Source organism: Erpetoichthys calabaricus, chromosome 2, assembly GCF_900747795.2.
Source record: "Erpetoichthys calabaricus chromosome 2, fErpCal1.3, whole genome shotgun sequence".
Lineage (NCBI taxonomy): Eukaryota > Metazoa > Chordata > Cladistia > Polypteriformes > Polypteridae > Erpetoichthys > Erpetoichthys calabaricus.
In genome coordinates, this window is record NC_041395.2 from 62,099,775 (window position 1) to 62,116,467 (window position 16,693).

General features: G+C 41.7%; 1 protein-coding gene across 1 annotated transcript in view; it reads right to left on the bottom strand.

Moving 5' to 3' along the window:
- LOC114645928 (protein kinase C-binding protein NELL1-like) overlaps window positions 1-16,693 on the bottom strand; it is a 1,522,815-nt gene that overhangs the window by 702,253 nt on the left and 803,869 nt on the right. The window lies entirely within an intron of this gene.

Genomic DNA, 16,693 nt, shown 5'->3' on the forward strand with positions numbered 1-16,693 from the left:
AATCTTTCACTCTGTCAGCTCTCTACCTTGTTATTTTCATGTTGTTTCCACTTCCTATACTTACAATTTTCAATGTTGCTTTCCTGTAATTGGAATGTAATGTTCTTACTTCAGTCCATGCTTTTAGTGGATATGAGAAGTAGCTACCTTCTTCATTTCCCTCCTCTGAAGGCAGCAATCAGAGAGTGACATAGAATATAATACAGAGATTGTTTTAAATATACTACAAGACTACAGTGGGCCTGCTCACATGCTTTTAAAATGTGTTGGCTCACTTTGTGATTAGAAGTAGTTTATCTCTTATAGTATATTAAAAATCCATTGTCAGTCCTTCAAAGTAGGGGAAAAATGTATTCAGCTTTTATTTCAAACATTATAGCTGGGTTATAGCAAACACTCTAAATGACTACAGATGGAATAGCAGAGATTTTTTGCTTGACCATTGAAGTCACTGAGAACTCCAATATCTGACTTTTGAGACAGCTCAGTAGACGTCTGTTATTACTCCTAAATATAGCTCACAGTCCTCTAACCTTGTTGTGTTCACCCCTTCTACGTAACACTTGTAGAGTAATTCAGCCATTCTTTTCCAAGGCACAATCTGCGGCCCTGGGTGAATCAGATTGGACATAAGTGTCACAGCTCAACATGATACCAAAGGCTTATATTGTTTTTAACACCTGTGTGTCACATAAAACTAAAACATGCACTGATTTATTTATTTATTCACTGTGATACTATGTGCAAGGGTTACGCAAATGTAAATTAAGGCATTTACAGACTTCAAAAGAAAGAAATAAGCTGCGTGTACTCAGGGGACAAAGAAACAAGTTCAGAATGGCCCCTGTTCACAGTTCACATGTAAATGCACTGTGCCTTGTTAAGTCCTGGTTCCACTAATATTAAAAACAGATCTGTCTATAAACAGATGTTCCAACAGTGTTGCCTTAAAAGCGTTGCATCACAATGCAGACAATGCGAGTGCTAATTTAGCTAAGATAATATCATTTTTTTCTTTGTCATCTTATCTTGTTCTAAATCAAAAGTATTGCTATTTCATTTGAATGACATGATAGCTTTTCTGCCTCATAGACTTAAAGTTCTATTTTCAAATCCCAGCATGATCATTAATTGTGTGGATTCTGGTGCTCTAGTTTTCCTCCTACACCCTAAAGTGCACATTTTAAGTTAATTTTTGGTTCTATTTGGGCTCAGTAATATTTAAGTAAGTGATGTGTGTGCTTCACAATTGTCATGATGTCCATTTCGTAGACTCTTATTTGATCTCACAATCATTTTTCATTCATTTTTAATCATTACAGGCAGTCCCCGGGCTACGTACAACATAGGGACTGTAGGTTTGTTCTTAAGTAGAATTTGTATGTAAGTCGGAACAGGTACATTATCTTAATAAATGCTATTGTTGACCAACTATAACCACCTCTCTCTGACCTTTTTATTATTTCTACTTTATTTTCCATGGTGATGGTTTTTCTCTTCTTAAGTGTATCACCAGCACTTGCATCAGATTTGTGGGTTGGGGACATTGTTGAAGGGTGAAGACAAAAGGTTAAGATGAGCTCTTCTGCACAGCACTGTACACGCTATCACAGCAGGAAGGCCCCCCTTGTCAGCACGTCTGGTGTACTGACGAGAGACAACTTCCTGCTATGTACGTTAAACAGTGAGAATGAATGGGAACGGCGAGGGGTGGTTCAACACCCACCAACCACACAGTCACCTCCACTTGCATACAGAATACTGCCTGCAGCATTCACCCACCGAGAACGAACAGAATGCGGCCAAAGGCGGGTAGTTAATTGCCCACCATCGCCACCATTCAACAGGCAGCCAGCTGTGGCACATTACAATGCTGCCCCCTGCCGCCCCATTCACCCTCAATGGCCTCTGTTCAGCCATAACCGGGTCACCGCTTGCAGCATCACCAGTCGCCTACCGAGAACGAATGGGGCAGCCGTTCGAGGGACACTGAAAGGTTGTGTGGTGGGCGGGCAGTAAACCGCCCCCCTCCAGCCTTCATCCAGCCACCGCTTGCAAAATCCCCAGGCCGAAGATGACGGAGTGGCAGTAAATGAGGAGCCTGTGTCGCATCCCCTAGACAGATGAAGGAGCAACTGCGCCCCGTTTGTAAGTCGTATGTCAGATGTCCGTAACTTGAGGACTGCCTGTATTCTAAACCAGTAACGGCGCACTGCACGATAACGTGCAGTGAATACACTTGACTGAGAGCATTCTAGCAATTCACACGCAATCAGCGTCTCTTTGTAGTCGATGGATGCTGTTTTGTTCCGTCTCATTTGTCTTTGCAATTCTGGCATGTTTGACCACTAATTGCCGACTTCGATTAGCCTCTTCCTCAGTCTCATTTGCTCTTGTGATTCTCTTTCATTCAATGTCAGCCTGTCTTTGTTGTATGGTCTGTTCTTTGCTCTCAGTTGCTCGAGCAATTCTCTTTCACTCTGCGTCAGCCTGTCGTAAATACTGAGTGCGTTCTTCATAACTTTCATACTCTTTCGCAGTATGTTTAGCATTCGTTTGCTCCGAGGTTGATACACTTGCTGCTTCCTGAGCAGCTCTTGTTTTCTCCATCTTAGCAGCCCGCTTCCTCTCTTTTTTCGTCAGCATCTTTTCGCATTAAAACTGATTAAGTCAGTGTTTGTGTTGCAAATACTTAGTATGTTTTCCATAATTTTTCACTTAAGCTGGCACTTAAGTCTTCAATCTGCCTCAAGAATGATTTAAGATATGAAGTGGTAGGGGAAGTGACGGCGAAGGTGGTAGGGATGAGAATGGTGCCCATACGCATGTGCCGCACGGCCGCCCTTCTGGCCGCTGCCGAGAATTGATTCTACAATAAAATAAAAATAAAAAAGAGGAATAACCTTGGAGGTCAATCATCACCCCAAAAGCGGATTATAGACGTCACGTAGTATATGTGTGCCAAATTTCACATAAATAGGTCAAATGGTTTGCAAGCTACAGGTGATTTAAAATCCTGGACAGACAGATAAACAGACAGCCACAGTACTGTATTATATAAGAAGATGTTATATTTTTAACAGTTATATTTGGAATCCATTTGTGCATGTTTTCTCTGTCTGAAGGCATATTGTTTACAGTTGCCATGACCGTTGTCAGTCACAAATCATGCTATCAAGTTACAGTTAGGTCCATAAATATTTGGACAGAGACAACTTTTTTCCAATTTTGGTTCTGTACATTACCTCAATGAATTTTAAATGAAACAACTCCGATGCAGTTGAAGTGCAGACTTTCAGCTTTAATTCAGTTGGGTGAACAAAACGATTGCATAAAAATGTGAGGCAACTAAAGCATTTTTTTAACGCAATCCTTTCATTTCAGGCGCTCAAAAGTAATTGGACAATTGACTCAAAGGCTATTTCATGGGCAGGTGTGGACAAGTCTGTCGTTATGTCATTATCAATTAAGCAGATAAAAGGCCTAGAGTTGACTTGAGGTGTGGTGCTTGCATGTGGAAGATTTTGCTGTAAATAGACAACATGCGGTCAAAGGAGCTCTCCATGCAGGTGAAAGAAGCCATCCTTAAGCTGCGAAAACAGAAAAAACCCATCCGAGAAATTGATACAATATTACGAGTGGCAAAATCTACAGTTTGGTACATCCTGAGAAAGAAAACAAGCACTGGTGAACTCAGCAACGCAAAAAGACCTGGACGTCCATGGAAGACAACAGTGGTGGATGATCACAGAATCATTTCCATGGTGAAGAGAAACCCCTTCACAACAGCCAACCAAGTGAACAACACTCTCCAGGGGGTAGGCGTATCGATATCCAAGTCTACCATAAAGAGAAGACTGCATGAAAGTAAATACAGAGGGTGTACTGCAAGGTGCAAGCCACTCATAAGCCTCAAGAATAGAAAGGCTAGATTGGACTTTGCAAAAGAACATCTAAAAAAGCCAGCACAGTTCTGGAAAAACATTCTTTGGACAGATGAAACCAAGATCAACCTCTACCAGAATGATGGCAAGAAAAAGGGATGGAGAAGGCGTGGAACTGCTCATTATCCAAAGCATACCACATCATCTGTAAAACACGGTGGAGGCAGTGTGATGGCTTGGGCATGCATGGCTGCCAGTGGCACTGGGACACTCGTGTTTATTGATGATGTGACACAGGACAGAAGCAGGCGAATGAATTCTGAGGTGTTCAGAGACATACTGTCTGCTCAAATCCAGCTAAATGCAGTCAAATTGATTGGGCGGCATTTCATGATACAGACGGACAATGACCCAAAACATACAGCCAAAGCAACCCAGGAGTTTATTAAAGCAAAGAAGTGGAAAATTCTTGAATGGCCAAGTCAGTCACCTGATCTTAACCCAACTGAGCATGCATTTCACTTGTTGAAGACTAAACTTCAGACAGAAAGGCCCACAAACAAACAGAAACTTAAAGCCGCTGCAGTAAAGGCCTGGCAGAGCATTAAAAAGGAGGAAACCCAGCATCTGGTGATGTCCATGAGTTCAAGACTTCAGGATGTCATCGCCAGCAAAGGGTTCTCAACCAAGTATTAGAAATGAACATTTTATTTCCAGTTATTTAATTTGTCCAATTACTTTTGAGCCCCTGAAATGAAGGGATTGTGTTAAAAAAATGCTTTAGTTGACTCACATTTTTATGCAATCGTTTTGTTCACTCCACTGAATTAAAGCTGAAATTCTGCACTTCAACTGCATCTGAGTTGTTTCATTTAAAATTTGTTGTGGTAATGTACAGAACCAAAATTAGAAAAAAGTTGTTTCTGTCCAAATATTTATGGACCTAACTGTAAGTCATGCATTACTTATCGTCATTTTGGCAAAGGATAAAGGTAAGGTTTTTAAGGCAGTGGTTAAGCAAAGATGTATGGAGCTAAGACATGTGCAGTAAAAGGGGTGCAGGAGAAAGTGTTAGATGTGGCAAAAATGAGAATGTTGAGGTGGATGTGTGGAGTTACATAAAAGACAGAGTAAGAAATGAGACAATAACAGTTAAAACAAAAGAGGGAGAGATTTTTAAGAAGATAGAGAAAAGTAGGTTGAAGTGGTATAGACATGTGATGAGGAGAGAATGATTGCAAAAGAATGATGGTTAGGGAATTACAGGAAAGAGAAAGTGAAGGAGGACAAAGTGGAGTTTGATGGATAAAGTAAAAGAATATCTGAAGGAAAATGTTTTGTCTGAGGAGGCAGTACAAGGACAAGGCTAAATGGAGAAGGCTGATCTAACTTATCAGCCCCACAAAGAAGTGGGAAAACATAAAGAGAAGAAGATTGAGGAGGAGGAGGAAGATGACATATCGACATGATAATGTATTACGTCATCACAATCTTCCTATATATGATTGCAGCATGAATGACTTAGTATACTTGCCTGAATCAAATTCTTTGCTTTATAATTCTCCTTAGTGTTAGTAGAAGCTAAAATGTGCTTTCAAGAAGACCTTACTGTGGGGTTTTGACTATGACTTGTGCATTGTTTTTTGGTAATTGGTTTCATAGTTTATTTCTCCATGTACTGACCTTGAGCCTAACTTCTGATTGTGATTCATTTCAGTATTTTAATCTGTTCATCAATTTCTAAAATCTTTCAAAGAAGTTCAGAAAAAGTGCATAACAACAGTAAATGGGTGTTCCACACAGTTCTCGTCCATTCGTTGCACCCAAGATAATGTCTAGTTTTCCATGACACAATAGGGGATAAAGTGTATCCATTAAACCTAATGGATAAATACCATTTAACATTTGGCTTCCCATGAGCCACTACTGGAGAAATTGCACCTTTGAAAATAAACAGAATCGGAAACAGATTTAATGTTGTTTAAATTGTGCATCTCTATACGCAAGTATCTGCAAAAGATCACCAACTTCTCTAATTTAAAGATACCCTAGAACAAATAAAATGCTGGGGGAAAAGGATCGTGCAAAACTAGTTAACTTAAGGCAGTATTTAAATATAAATAAGCAAGCTGTAGTGTCCCTGTGTATAGAAACATGTCCCCACTGAGGAGTTACACACATAAGAGAGATAAATACATGGAATGAAACGGCTGCAACATGATCATTCCTTTACCTTTATGAGATAAGCTAAGAAGAACAGAAGCGAGGCAGTAATCTCCAAAGAATGCAACTTGAGTGCTTCACTCACTTTCTTTTTCCCTTTATATCAAAATGTTTTATTCATATGCCTTTATGAGATTCACTGCAACTTTTTACTCTGTGGCCAACTGACAGAGCTGCGCTTATATGCATTTCACAGCACTCACCGCTACAATTCGTCATCGAGCATATCTGCACTTCACGACAGTGAATGTCACTAAAAAAGAACTTGGAAAAATAAAAGGATGACTTTATAAATTCACATTTAAAGAAACAGGGGTAAGATGCCAAGTCTTGCATTAAAGACTTAAAATAAGGTGCACATTTCGAACCATTTATTTTGTGATTATTCAGTTTTAAGCAAGAAAAGCCATTTTTTTTTGTTTAAGTTAACTCAAGCAATCAGGATACATGGGAAAAAGTGTATCTAAAACTGAAGATTCAATGATAAGAATAATGAAAAAAGTTTGCGAACTGTCTGAGAAGCATACTTTGAATGTGTAAAAAGAAGGATATGACCAATTTGCAATTTTTTTCAACAAGTTTATTGACTGGCCGTTGTTTATCCTTAGTCGGATGTAGTTAGCACAGTGTTTTGTTTTAACTGGTGCTTATATCATTATAGTGTTCCTGCATGCTTATTGTTTTCAGCAAAGCACTCCATCAATGTGTTTTGTCCCTATGGCCACTGGATTTAGATCCCTGTGATTTTTTTTTTGTTTCCAAGTTAAAAATCTCTTTTAAAGACTACAAATTATTCACTAGTAGTGTGACACAAGATGCATTCATATTCTTAAATAAGACTAGGGGGGCCTGCCTCACTCGCCCACCCCCTTCCCTCCCCCCCTGCCTGCACTATACACCTGCTGCTCGCATTGTGAAGATGGGGGGTGAATGCACCCCAATGTGATGCGGTCACTCCTCCGAAACCCCCTCTTAAATGGTGATACAATGGGAAATAAATACAGTTTTTCTTAACCTCCTCTTTGCTCAATCAGCTGCTGGCTTGCTGTTGCTGCCATGCTGCGTCCTTTGTCCATACATTTGATCTCTTTTCGCTTTTTACTTTTCATCAATATCGCATTGAATTTTGATTCCATGTTTGGAATTACATCGTGACAACGCAATGTATAACTGCCCGTGAGTGAATATCGTTTCTTTCTCTCTACAAGAAATGAGTCTGACAATAGCATTCACACAAATGAGAAATGATTGAACCATGTGTGTGCTTGAAATTTTCTTTTGTAGGTTTTCACTTTCACCAAACAACAAATCTTTTAATTCTCGCGAATACACCTCTTCATTGGGAAGAAACACTGCTATGAATTACACGATCTACAAGTCTCCAACTTAAAGTTTAATTCTGAACAATATATTTGATCTCTTTTTGCTGTTCCGTTATTTCACCAAGTAATAATTTCTGTTTGCGCTAATGCGATCTTTACTATCCTTTTTTTGAGACTTTAGAATTTTCGTATTTCCATTATCTGTAACCTGCTTTGCATGTGTACCATACCAACGTTTTTGAATTCTTTACGACGTTCTACTTTGTCATCTACTCTGTCTTTTATTTCCGGCCATGGGCGTGGTTAAATCTCTTGGCACAAAGACTCATCTCCTGGGCATTTAAGTGTCTCTCCGAGAAAATCATGTCTCATCTCCTTCTAAGATTTTTTTTATAATAAAGAGATAGCTAATTTAGATTGATACTACATGCTCAGACTTTCATACTTTACAAAGATACTGTTTACATAAGCTGTGCTATTTTGAATATCTAATCTAAAGCAATGTGAGTATGGTGGTGTTTTTGGGTACTTCACTCATCTGAATAGTCAGAGGTGAGCACCTGCCTAAAATACACTAGCTCCTATTTACTAAAAAAAAAAAAACCATCAGAGGAAAAGCCATCTGATATGCTTAGAGAGCGCTTTGGGGAATTCTGGAATAGCCGAGAAGTAAAAAAAAAGAAACAAAACAAAAGATCCTTTGCAAAAGAAAATAATGACTTCAGAAGATTTTTTTTAAATCAAGCAACACCAAATAAAACAGATGGGTTTAGTTATTCTCTGAACCTTTTATTTTAATAGAAATTCCGTTGCAAAAAATATACTGAGTGTGAAAGTTCATCAACTGAAAATCAGACACGACCTCACAGGTGCCTCCTCATTTTATAGAGATGTAAGAATAAAAAGAAACTGGCAATGTTATGGAGCCATCTTGTTGGGAGCCTTTCGGTACAGGTATGGCCATGTTGTTTTCAGTTTCAATGCTCTGCTGCTAGGCACCATGGGAGGTCAGCACACAATTTCTGTTTTAAAGATGGTGGCGTACATTCACAGGCATTCACTTATTGGATCTACAAACAGAAACAAACCGCCATTTAAAGGTTGTTGAGGACCTGTAGTAATTGAATTAATGTTATAACATTTTTGCTTTTTTCTCTCTGACATTGACTTCTTATATCTGTCTTCTTGCTTTGGTTTTTGAACTTAAGCCTGTGCCCTTGCTGAATGCCCAGAGATCATATCAGGATCACGTGTGCATGTGCATTGTGACAGGCACATTTGCCTTATGATAATGTGGTAATCTTTGAGCCTTGGAATTAATAACAGAGCTACAGTATTTCAAAAACAGTGCAAAAACCTGATCAACTGGCTATTGAAATGGACGTGGACATGAGCAAAACTATGAGTGCTCCACACATGAATAACTGGATTATCACTTATTAACGGTTGCCTCATACTTTATAAAATGTGGGAAGCATCAAGAAAATCAAATTATGTACATCCTCTGCTGGACAAATGCTCATATCAAAATATTCTTGGATATAGTAATTGTTGGCAAAAGCAAAGGGTGAAATGGTAATTAAAAAAGCCAAACCTCAAAGAAAACAAAACCTGTCCACCATGCCATAAAGACAGAAATTCTGTAAACCACAAAACAGAACCAAAAGTTGCGCTTACAAAATGAATCCAATACAGAGAGCTGATAGACAGAATAAGATAAAGTATAAGATAATGTCCGAGCAAGGAACTGACCCTAAGTATACAGGCCAGTGAGTGGTACCTCAGCTACAATACCGAACTCCATCCAAGACCTTGCTCTTGAGGCTCAATTTTGAATGCATATAAGGCACACAACAAAAAGAATAAATGTGGACACAAAACAATATGTTAAATAAGATATTCATTAAGAAATAATATCTGACAAAGAAGAATATTTAGGAAATAAAATTTGAAAAACAAAAAGAAGACACACTTGATTATGGGATAAAACCTTGGATGAATTATAATACTAATAGAAAGCAAAAGAGATAAGATATTGCAAATACGGCATATTGTGATGGATGCACCCACCAATCACTTGCAATATTTTACTCTTGTATTACTTATGTGGTAAAAATATACTAGGATTACAAAATAATATATTTTCAAGAATAAAAAGTTTTGCTTATTACATTAAATGGAAAAATATTATAAAAATGACTATTTAAAACATTGATCTTAGAATGCTAAGCTTATAAAAGTACATTTTAGAAGAATAATTTGATTTAAAGAGAACTGAACATCAATTTAGTAGTTTGTTTACTTATTTTGCACCCTGCTGAATATTTTTTTAAATAGACTAGTTTTGCTCTTAACTTTAATCTCTGTCTAGCACCTTCAGCACCATCCAACCTCTGCTCCTTAGGGACAAGCTGACAGAGATGGGAGTAGATTCATACCTGGTGGCATGGATCGTGGACTATCTTACTGACAGACCTCAGTATGTGTGTCTCGGGAACTGCAGGTCCGACATTGTGGTCAGCAACACAGGAGCGCCGCAGGGGACTGTACTTTCTCCGGTCCTGTTCAGCCTATATACATCGGAATTCCAATACAACTCGGAGTCCTGCCATGTGCAAAAGTTCGCTAACGACACTGCTATCATGGGCTGCATCAGGAGTGGGCAGGAGGAGAAGTATAGGAACCTAATCAAGGACTTGGTTAAATGGTGTGACTCAAACCACCTACACCTGAACACCAGCAAAACCAAGGAGCTGGTGGTGGATTTTAGGAGGCCCAGACCCCTCATGGACCCCGTGATCATCAGAGGTGACTGTTTGCAGAGGGTGCAGACCTATAAATACCTGGAAGTGCAGCTGGATGATAAATTGGACTGGACTGCCAATACTGATGCTCTGTGTAAGAAAGGACAGAGCCGACTATACTTCTTTAGAAGACTGATGTCCTTCAACATCTGCAATAAGATGCTGCAGATGTTCTATCAGACGGTTGTGGAGAGTGCCCTCTACTACGCGGTGGTGTGCTGGGGAGGCAGCATAAAGAAGAGGGACGCTTCACGCCTGGACAAACTGGTGAGGAAGGCAGGCTCTATTGTAGGCACGGAGCTGGACAGTTTGACATTCGTGGCAGAGCGACGGGCACTGAGCAGGCTCCTGCCAATCATGGAGAATCCACTGCATCCACTAAACAGTATCATCTCCAGACAGACTGCTGTCACTGTCCTGCTCCACTGACAGACTGAGGAGATCGTTCCTCCCCCACACTATGAGACTCTTCAATTCCACCCGGGGGGGTAAACGTTAACATTATACAAAGTTATTGTCTGTCTGTATACCTGCATTGTTATCACTCTTTAGTTTAATATTGTTCTTTATCACTATGCTGCTGCTGGACTTTGTGAATTTCCCCTTGGGATTAATAAAATATCCATCTATCTATCTAACAATTCACTAAATTGTTGTTCAGGGTTTAATGCTGCCTAAAGAGCATTATATGGGGCTCCTTGAAGGCAGGGAAGTGCTGAATATTTGTTGTAACTACTGCATTTTCTTTATTGTATGCCTCACTGTCTCAAAAGTTTCACTTTTGTGCTTAAGTAAGTATCTGAATACTAATGTATTCTGTTTAAACGATAGATACAAGTAACTGTCGTGATTTGGCTGGCAATTTATATTTTTATTTCTATGCATTTGTAACTATGTCGAAAATGAATTAGATACTCCCATGGCCAGTGCTGGTAGTGGGTCAGTACACACCGGTATGGTGTACCGACAGAATTTAATTGAATCATATCTGTAAGTGCACGAATCCCCAAGGGAGTACCAACACCTTAATATAATACAGGGCTATTCAAAATGAAAGAGCAGATTTCAAAAATGTATTTCAAACAAACTGTATAAGACAAACACATTCCGCACATCACTGGATAGAGGAAAGTTCAAAGTTTAAAAGCCAGCCTAAAAGTACCAGTGAATGCCACCAAGCGCTGAATTCATTTTCATGTAAGATGGTGCCCCGCCTCATTTCCACTTGGAGGTCTGGTGTTACCTGAATGACACCATTCCAGGACGATGGATTGGAAGAGATGGACAAAAAGATCTTGCTCATCATCTATGGCCTCCCAGGTCTCCAGACCTTACCTCATGCGATTTTTATCTATGGGGGTACATTAAAGAAAGAGTGTTTGTTCCACCTATGCCCACTGATCTTCAAGATTTGCAATATTGAATTGAGGAAGCTGTGAATTCAGTAACTAGGGACCAGTTGACTCGTGTGTGGCAAGAAATGGTCTACCGTTTTGATGTTTGTCGTGCTACACAGGGTGATCTTGTTGAGTGCATGCAGCCTCAAGGACCATAGGACCAAACTTTGAACTTTCCTCTATCCAGTATTGTGCGGAATGTGTTTCTGTCTTATACAGTTTGAAATACATATTTGAAATCTGCTCTTTCATTTTGAATAGCCCGGTATATGTCTATGAGCACAATCAATACACCAAGATTATACTCACCCCCATGTTCCTTGAAATAATAATCCTTGATCAAAACTCTTGGTTTTCAATGCAATGTACATATAACAATGGGAAGTCAATTACAAAATCGCAAGGAGGAATAGGAAGTCAACAAAAATCAAGAGCACCAGCAATTTTTCGTGTCCATTTCAAGCGCTACCCTTGGTGCTGTATTGCTTTATTATGGCTGATAAAATGATGAGAACTTTTCGTTTACTAGGCACAATAAATGGGAGTGTGCGATTCATGACGTCATCAGTATGACTGCATAAATCATTGTTTGCTTCCTGGTCATCCGAGGTTAGATTCTTCCTAAGAAAAACTTTACCAACCGTTCTAATTTATGTATTGTGGTTACAAATATTCCTCTGTTCTTTGACTACTATAGTGCCACTATGGCAAATAAGGATGGGTCAGAAGAAGTGCATAGCCAGGAATGTGAAAAGGTTGGAGACCAGAAAAATGAGTCCTATCTTTATTCAAAACCACCACATTAAACAAAATTGAAGACAGAAAAGACAGTTGTTTAAATTGGAGCCTTAATTAGGAATCTGAAACACATAGAAAGTTAGTGAGTAGAAGTCATTGCTTCAACATTCATTGCTTCTCGCCACTGGTTCATAAACCATGACATACCTGATCTCACCCAATGTGACTTCCAATGCCCACACCCCTAGCAATTCTTTGCAATAATGGAACACAAAATTTCAGCCCTAGTAATTAAAACAAAATGGTGCTTGATGATTTTCAAAACAAATGCTGATTAATTATCAGAACACCATTACAATAATGTATAACACAATTATGGAACTACATATTTAAAAATGCAGAAAAAAAGAACAAACATACTATCGGCTATAAATAAATTCTGCTCGATTTGGCTCTAGTTAAGTGTTTTCCTTTGGCTATGAATTACCTCACAGTATTCTGACTGTGACTCCTAAATCATGCCCTGAGCTTTGTTTATTAATTTACACCTTCACAGCCATGACCCTTGGTTTGTTATTTTGACTTCTAATTTTCTTTTCATTCAAAGCTGTAGATACTTGATAATTTTTTAAATCTTATGTTAAAGCATGCTGGCCAACATTAAGCTTTACTTTTATTGTTTTTCCAGTTGCAGACCATAGTCTAATTTGATGTGTATTAGATTGTTGCTGTTCATTTATCTGTTGTCATTTATGCAGTGATTTTGTTTTAGATTTTATATTCTTTACTACAATAATCACCCAAGAATATACTTTAGGATCAATTTTAACCTGTTAATTCAGTCTTTGCTAACTTTAATGGCATTAGACTATAATAGATATCATGACAAAACAAGAACATTCTCTGTAAATATACTGTATATAACAACTATGTATTCTTATAACTAACCTCAATTCACGATCATGGTGAGCTGGACTTCCTTCATTATGGGGAATATCTATTCATAAATACAATGATACAATTTATTGGCACTGATGAACTTTCACGTCTTTGCCAATATGTATCCATTTACAAATAGCATATTCTGAAACTGTCATCCACAGAGGAATCCTGACAACCATCTTGTAGATGTTACCTTTAATATGTGCAGCAAACTGGATTTTCTCTTGTTTCCTGCCATTAAAGATTCTGTCACTACCAAGGGGTCAGGGGTTACCTATCCTTGTTACATTACAGGAAGCAAAATCAACTCAATTTGTGAACTGCTTGCATCTCAAAGGAGTTCCTTCACTGTGTGCGTATTGTATGGCAGAGTTTTAATAACAGGCATCGGCCAGATGTTCATGTGCATCAAGGAAATATTTTTAGCTTTGCATAAAGCACTTTCACATAGAGTTGTGTTTGGCCGAAGGCTTTCTGTTTCCCCAGAAGATTTTATTTTGTAGGCTGTTTATTTGAAGAGATGCTTTTAAATGCCTACCTTTAAAAAGAAAAAAACATTTTAGAGATTCCAGTACAAACCTTGTGGTATACAAAGTGGGGAACGTTGAGACAGATGTTATGCATGTTATTTTTGTTTTCAATATTTTTCAAACTTTACTCCTCTAAGGAATATCAACATAAACATTTGCAAATATTATAATAAATCTAACAGGAAAGCCAGTATAATGCCAGCAGAGATAAAATTCCAGTGCTCAGTTTTTCCTAGCTAGACTGGGAAGAAGTGGCACAAACTCCACTTAGTTTCATTTTCTGCTTTATCCAGTACCATGGATAGCTGAAGCCTATCACAAGAAAAATGGGCACAGTGGGCACAGTGGCACAGTGTTGGGAAACCAGTTTTATTTACTGGACAAACTTATACCCACATCAACACACAATTTAATTTACCGATCATTTCTTACACAGTGGGCCAAAAACCACAATCTTACTGAACCAAGAATATAGCATCAGTGGTATGAAAAGGGCAGAATAAAGCTGACTGTAATACAGAGAGCTTTTGAATGCAGGAGTTTGGTTCACAGCACAGAGGCAGGCATTGCACATTGTATAAGGTTGGGTACACTCTTTATCTTTGCTATGTGGCACGCGGCTGGGGGTGGTACCCAGCCAGGATGCCCAAGAGGACCGGAGGAGGGATTACGCCTCCTTCAGACCATGAGGAGGCGACCACCCTGGTGGCTTGGGGGACCACGGGTAGACAGCTTTGAAGCTCAGCCCTGTAGGGGCCCGTGGTCTCCACCAGGGGGCGCCCCGATCGATACCTACGGAGCCCTGGACCTCAGCACTTCTGCCACACCTGGAAGTGCTGGGAGGAAAAGGATCAGGGACACCCGGAGTGCTTCCGGGTACACAGCCGGCACTTCTGCCACACGGGGGAGTGCTGGTGGAAGCGCATCGGAAGACACCTGGAGCACATCCGGGTGATTATAAAAGGGGCCGCCTCCCTCAATTCGGGGGCTGGAGTTGGAAGAGGACGGAGCTCGGAGGAGAGGAGTGGAGGCGGTCTGAAGAGAAGAAAGGCATTGTGTAGGGGGCCTGGACTGATGGTGATTGGTGCTGCAGCACTGGGTTATGCACTTCACTGCCGTAAATATCTGTAAATAAATGTGTGTTGGGTGACAATACGATGTCCGCCTGTCTGTGTCTGGTCTGTTTCCCACAATGGCATCCCAGATGGGACTCTCCACCTGTTACAAGGCGGGGACCCATCATTAAAAATAATTTTGTGGGCAGGCTGGTAGCAGGTAAGCTCATACACGCGCCGCGGGAGCGGCACACGCACAACCCCGTGGGAGCGATTCACCCAAGGGACCGCCACCGGTCCACAGAAGGGCCGTTTCCCCCTGGTGCGGAAAGAAGTCAACGGGCGTTGCCGGAGTGCAGTGGGCTCCTACGAGTATGCCGTGGCTGAGGATGTCCGGGACGGCATCGCGTCTAGGAAGGCCATGCCGAGGCAGGCGCCTCAGACAGATGGGACCTGGGAGGTAAGTGCCCTGTCCAATGACGGTCGGCCCTGCGGGGTCGGACTTACATTCTCTGTTGCAGGCAGGGACTGCCCGGATCCGTGTTGGTGGCAGACACGTGCCGGTCTGCAGGGCTTCGTTGGCATGGCAGCAGCCGGAGGAGCTGCAGAAAAGGAGCCGCTGCAGCTCAAGAGACCGCGGCAGTTGCGAGGCTGCCCAGAGGCATGTCACCGCACTGGGAGAAAGGGAGACAAGATGGCCGCAGACCGGAAGTCCCTCCCCGAGACAGGCACATGATTGGAAGGTATGTCTTGCGTGCCCGCCAATGATTGGATGGAGGTGGGACCAAGGAATGTCCGTCTCGTGCCAGGGAAGGACCCGATTGGGCCGGAGGAAAGTGCCCACAGGAAGCAGCCAGCGTGTGTTGTTGACGGACAGGTAAGCCCACCGTCGGCTGACTTTCTGTCCTTGCCGGCTGACTTTCTGTCCTTGCTGGCAGCTCTGCGCGAGTTGGAGGAGTGCCTTCAGCCCGTAGAGTCGCTATTGCAGGTCATGCACGTCCTCCGTAGAGGTCTGAAGGAGCTAGAGGTGAAGGCAGTCGCATCCGTGATGACGCTGCGACAGTGGGCGGATCGGTGCGACACTGGAGTCTTCAAGCGGATGGATGCGGTGGGGAAGGTAAGTGGAACTGACTCTGTAAAGGATAAGGGAGATCTCACCGAAAAGGCCCGTGATGCAAATGAGCGAAACCAAATAGGGGGGTCTCCGACAGTGGACGCGGTGGCGAGTGCTGCGTGCATGGTGAGGGGAGAGACAGCGAGATGGCTGGCAGGACGCGGGCTGATGTGTGCCCCAGGTCCTAGCGCCCTACGCTCCAAGCCAGCGACGGCCTCGCGTCGTTCTACAGGGACGCAGACGGGACAGGGGCTGTGCTTTTGCCACAGGCAGACCCAAGAGAAAGAGGAGGAATCGAAGGAAGAGAGCCGGTTCCTCCGATAGGAAGGGACGTGATGCTGGGTGCTCATGTCCAGAGAAGGGCCGCCCCCTGTGGAGGCAGAGGGAAACCCCACAGCTGGCTGAGGTGACAGGGGCGCGTGCGGTCCCGTCCGATGTCCCAACACGGGGGGGCATGGAGGTCTTGAAAGCGGGGCCAAGGTGGCAAGCACCGGGGTGCCGGTCAGAGGGGGGAGCATTGCCCATGTATGAAACGAGGAGACACCGAGTGGCGGCATCAGGGCAACGTCTCCGCCCCTTGCTCTGATTTATTTTGCAGGACCGGGCCCTGGAGTGGAGTATGTCGGCTTCCTGCTGTGGAAGACCTGCCCTCGCAGGAGGGGTCGCTGGCCCCTAGGGGTCTCA